The sequence below is a fragment of the Bactrocera oleae genome, chromosome 3, assembly GCF_042242935.1.
Source record: "Bactrocera oleae isolate idBacOlea1 chromosome 3, idBacOlea1, whole genome shotgun sequence".
NCBI classification, from domain to species: Eukaryota; Metazoa; Arthropoda; class Insecta; order Diptera; family Tephritidae; genus Bactrocera; species Bactrocera oleae.
Window position 1 is genome coordinate 60134766 of NC_091537.1, and position 6286 is coordinate 60141051.

A 6286-nucleotide genomic window follows, 5' to 3' on the forward strand; every position below is an offset into this window, starting at 1 on the left:
TGGAGTATCTAAAATTACTTTTACTTATATTTCCGTGTTTCTCCATATATAATTTCGAGTTAATTTGCTCCTCTGTGGTGATTCTTATTTCATGTTGAATTTCTGTAGTACTTGTTAATATTTCTCCTTCTTTGAATAATAGATTTTCAAATGTTTTCAATAACTTTTTAATTTATTTAAACTCATCTGCATTTGAATGATCTAATTGTATTCCTTTTATATTTCCCGTTGTCGCTTCTGGTGTACATATTTCTTAAAAACTAAAAGGTTGGTTTAATAACTCAGATTCTTTCTCATTAAACGTAATTTTTCCATTTACTAGATTTATCATGGTATTTTAATGATTTAAGTTGTTAGACCGATCATGACATACGGTATATTGGTATAGTGGCCAGTAGAAAAGAAATACGCGGTGAGGCGTATGGAAAGCATACAAATAGCAGCCAGTATATGCATTAGTGAAGCTCTTTGGACAACGCCAAGTCAGGCCCTAAACGTCATTTTACACTTACTGCCAACAGACTTGTTCTGTAAGCAATTGGCAGCGTAGTAAGATAGCCAAGCGGCTTTGAAATTACTGAAGTCTCCTATGGTTTCGTCAAAGATAGTGAAAGAATGTCTTGATCTCTTAGAGGATCTAACATCCTACTTCACGATAAGCCAGCAATGGGTTTCAGGGCATAGTTATATCCTTTATAATTAGATTCCGAAAAAGAGGGAATTTTTATGCCTCTGGCCATTGTAAACATTTAATCCACGAACAAGTTATCTAGTCTCAGTCTCAGTGGCGTCAATCCCTGACTTGTTCAACTAACCGGCAAACGTGGCATGGGTTAAACATGAGCCACACAAACCGACTATTTCATAGTCAAAATAAATGACATAAAAAAGGCAAGCCTAAGATGTCGACCGAAAAAAAATTTTTTTTTTGAAAATACTTTTTTTTAACAAAGAAAAATATTTTCGGTATTAATAATAAAAATTCTAGAAAAACGTATTTTCGGCCCACCCTAATATACATGCTATGGTGAGACAGCGCACAAAAATAATGAGCGATAAGATGAAAGTAAAATACGAGAAGGCAATAAACTCTGAGTTTTTTATTGAAGGCGATTGGGTATTGCTATATAACCCACAACGAAAGAAAGGGTTATCTCCCAAAGTACAGTGTAATTGGGAAGGACCATACCAGGTTATTAAACGACTCAATGTTGTAGTGTATCGCATACAGACCATTGGAAGACCAAGGAATAAAATGAAGGTGGTTCATCTGGAACGGCTTGCAGCGTTTGGTACCCCAAATATGTCTAATCGGGATGATCAGACTTAGGTACAGAGCAGTGTGGCGAACACGAATACCAGAACAAATCAGAATCGACGATAAACTGCCAGAAGCAACTAGACAGCGAATTCGGAGTTGCCAGAAGGTTCTAGTAGCGAACTTGTGTTAAAAATTTACTATACAAGGGCTGCCGGATTGTGCAGCAGGGACAGTTCTAATTAGAGTGTTGCCGTATAAAGAGCAATTAAGTTATAAGCAATAAGTTGTGAACTCGAATATCGAGCAATAAGTGTTAAGTTGTTGGAATTAGAAATAAAGACAAGTCGATAGCCATTAAATTGGTACTTTTATTCAACAATCCAGTGATCTAACTTAAGAGTGAGTTATAGTTAGACGATTTATCGAGAAATCCGTTACATTATCGTCGATTCGATTATCATCCGCGTTCGTCACAGCATCATGTCATCCCTGGTTTTGTTAGTGTCATTTAACACACGGATTTTTATCGCCTAAACCGGTTTATTGTTTGTAAGATTACGATGAGAAAAGACGAAGGAGCCGTGCCGCTCGTGCTCGGGTGGCACGCTTTGTACTCTTGTTCGCAACGGCTCGCTGATACACATATCTGCAATACTTTTCATTTTCAAATTCTTCGGTTTTAAATTAATATACGATTCGTTCAGATATTTTAATTTTGTTATCTGTTCCTTGTATGTAATATGTAAGTGTGCATGGAATATAAAAAATAAAATTTTGGAAAATGATGAATAGAATTAAAATAAGAGACTCTAAAATATTTAGTTTAGCAGTATTAAACATAATAATATCTATAAATGAGTTTTAATAGAAATGTCGTTACTAATACCTTTTTATATTGTATTTACATAAAATTATTAAATTGCGTCCATATTTATTTCTTTTAAACGCTAGAGATTGAATTCGAATATCATTTTATTTAAAACAAGTAATATACAATAATTGATTCATATTTAGTTAGAAATAGAAAAAAATATGGCATGAAGAAATTATGGGTATTTATTTCCCGTAAGATTGGGAAATTCCCGTCATTAATTTGGCCTTGAAAATATTAACAGCGGATATTTAATACATTCTGATTAGGAATTTACGTCATTCGTTTTTCAATGAAAATATTAATAGCGGGTATTCTAAATATTGTTCTATCACATTCATGGTAGTTTCTTGTAACCAAAATGTGAGACAAACATTCCAACACTCAAATAAATTATGCAACACGCTCTAAGTGTCTTTAATTTTACAGCCGCATTTTAGTGTTTGGGCTTATATTTTTATACGTTTATATGCAATGTTTATGAATGTATTCAAAACTGATAACATTCTGATTAAATTATGCAATTTCGAAGTAATATTTATAGTATTGATAATATAATATACTTTCATATATACATAACATACAATCAGAATATACTAAAAAACTTAATATATTACAATAGTAATTTATATAAATCCTACCTTTCATCATTTAAAACCTATATATGCATGTATCATGCGCATATGTATGTATGTACATCTTCAAGCATCCAAATCATGATATTTTCACTTATCAGTAATAACATATGCATGCATTGGTCTATATGTACATATGTACATGCATATGTGCTTTTGACATTGGCATACAAATAATGCATACATAAAACTACACGCATATATGCGTACAGGTGTAAGGATGTCTTCACCAAAAACTACAAATATTTTTATACAAAAACAACAATCGTCTCAAATAGCATAAAAGTGTCACAAGTCAATGTGACAGCCAAATAGCCCATGCTCAAATTTATAGTAAAACACACAACAACAACATTTTCATTAATAACGCAAGCGCACTTTCAATAAGCAAGTTGATTCATTCATAAAAACGGACACCATCACACCTCCCCGAGCATTCGATTGCCTACAACCGTTTTTTCGCGACGACAAATTCAGTAAACATAACATATGTACGAGTACATATGTATTTCAATTCGATTGAAAAAATTATAGAAATAAAATCAATAAGCAGTAAAATTGGCGATGCATATTTTTATAGCATATAGTAAATAAAGTGATATTGAGAGTAATATCATTATTATTCGTTCTATAACAGTAACGGAAGTACGGAAATTAAGAATTTAAATTCAATACTTTAGGAAGGGCAGCTCTTGGTTACCGCTCGCCATCTCCTGAATTAGAGCTGGTTCAAAACTTTTCCTTGATCAAAACATAATTTCACTGGAACACCATATCTCGTTACCCATTTGTTGATGAATACGTGGGTTACTTGTTCATCCATTTGATTAGGAATTGTGTTGAATAACTGGAGTGTTAAATACAATTTAATGGCCACATACTTAGTTTTGTTTCTAATTCCAACAACTTAACGCTTTGTTACTCACTATCCGAGCTTAGGCAGCACTCTAACTAGAACTGTTTCTGCCACACAATCCGGCAGATTAGATTGTTAACAAAACTTCGCTAGTAGAACATTCTGGCAACTACGAATTTCGCTGTCTGGTTGATTTACACAATTTATCGACGATTCGATTTTGTTCTGGCATCCGTGTTCATCACACTGCCCTCTGACTCGAAATTCCTTTCTTGGTCATTGGAACAGCGAATCTCGTTACCCTCTTGTTGATGAATACGTCAGCTACTGGTTCAGCCTCTTGATTAGGAATTGTGTATAATTCTGGTCATTCATTGGAATAGTCCTGACTACCAATACATTTGTTTCCTAATTTATTTGTTGAAATAATTTCGGTGTTAAATGAGAAAAATATATATAATTTCAATGTTAAGAAATGTGCTCACAGATTCGTTTATTTACAAGCCGTAAACGACTCTGCATACATACATTTATACATTTGTATGAGTCTATGATATACGTACAAACTATTTCAAGATGAATTTCGTAAAATCTTTTTAAATCTACAATGAAGTAAGGTTTATAGTTATTATTACCTAAATATGTATGTATGTAGCTAATTTTGGTTTGATGAGTTATACATATGTTTATATATTTATTTGCTTTGCTCATTAAAAGTTTTGATAACATCTTTAAAGATCAAGGGGTCGCACATATGCACATAAATGTACTGTAACGGTTTTCTCGATAACTCGTCTACCTTGTAACTCACTCTTGAGTTCGATCACTGGGTTGTTAAATTAAAGTCCCAATTTATTGCTATACACTTATTTTTATTTCTAATGATAACAACTTAACACTTATTGCTCGGTATTCGAGTTTACAACTTATTGGTTATATCTTAATTGCTCTTTACATGTCAACACTCTAATTACAACTGTGTTTGATTCTCAATCCGGCAGCCCTTATATAGTTCGGCCAACTACGAATTTCGCTATCTAGTTGGTTCTAGCAGTTTATCGTCGATTCTGATTTGTTCTAGCATTAGCTTTCGCCACAATGCTCTCCACCTAAGTCTGATCGTCCCGATTAAACATATTTGTGGTACCAAACGCTGCAGGCCGTTCCAGATGAACTAGCTTCATTTTATTCCTTCGTCTTCCAATGGTCCGTATGCGATGCACTACATCGCTGAGTCGTTTAAAAACCTGGTATGGTCCTTCCCAATTACACTGTAGTTTGGGAGACAATCCTTTTCTTCGTAGAAAAATACCCAATCGCCTTCAATAAAACCCTCAGAGTTCATTGCCTTGTAGTATTTTTCCTTTATTTTATCGCTCATAATTTTGGTGCGCTGTCTCACCATAATATGTATATCCCTCATTTCCTCTTCTAAAAGCGTTGTTGGATTCCTTAGCATTCCAAATTTTAAATTAATCGAAGACTATTACCAAAAATTACCCTTGCTGGAGTCTGCCCCGTTGTTTCTTGTACAGCAGACCGATAAGCCATCAGGAACAAAGATATATGGGTATCCCAATCTTTTTGGTAATTGTCCACAACTTTCCTCAAATGTTCTTCCAAAAATCGACTGAATCGTTCTATCAGTTGTATGCGTTTTCCGGATACCCAGTTTCTGGTATGTATATCTTCTGAATTAGAGCTGATTCAAAAATTTTCCCTTGATCAGAATGTACTTCTATTGGAACACCATATCTCGATACCCAATTGTTGATGAATACATCCGCTACTGTTCCTGGCTCTTAGGAATTGCGTATACCTCTGGTCATTTGCTGAAATAGTCCATGACTACCAAAACAAATTTGTTTCCTAATTTGCTGATCACCAGCTTTGGTGGATCAGCTGTATCCATGGCAATTCGCTCAAACGGCGCACCTTAATTGTACTGCTTCATCTGACCACGACTTCCGGACCTCGGCCCTTTAGCAGCAATGCACTCGACACAATTGGCGATCCACTCCGTAACTGATTGACGACAATCAACCCAATAAAATCTTTGTTTTAATTTCTCCAAAGTTTTAGTGATGCCTATGTGTCCTCCACTTGGACCTCCTACTGCAAATCCACTAGCATCCGTATCCAAAATAAACGCTGCTCCTGGGACCGGATATGCTAACATTGGCGCAGTACTACCTGTTCTTTATATCATTCAAAAACTCTTTTTTTTCGTGAATTCATGGGGGCTACTAGCTACGCTGGCAATATTTTGAACGAATCGTCGAAACTCCGCAATTCATGTAAACTTTTAGGAGTGGGCCATCTTTTACTGCCTCTATCTTTTCATTAGCTGTGCAAATCCCCCCTGTTTTCACTTTGTGTTTTAAGTAGCTTACTTCCTTTTTAAAAATGAATTCTCTGATGGTCCGATTACGCCGCTTTCGCTCATTTCCTAACAACTTCATGTTATGCTAAAGGAACGCTTCGAGGAGCCTGGCGGTTTGGTCTTGCATCACCTTTGTTAATAAAATATTTCGTATTTATCAAATATGGATGAGTATCTGAGAAGAAGTTGTTTAGCTATATTTTGATGGTTTGCCTGTATTTCCTTGATCCATGCGTTAATTGGAACCTTACTCAAGTCCTATTTCGCAATTTATTATGGG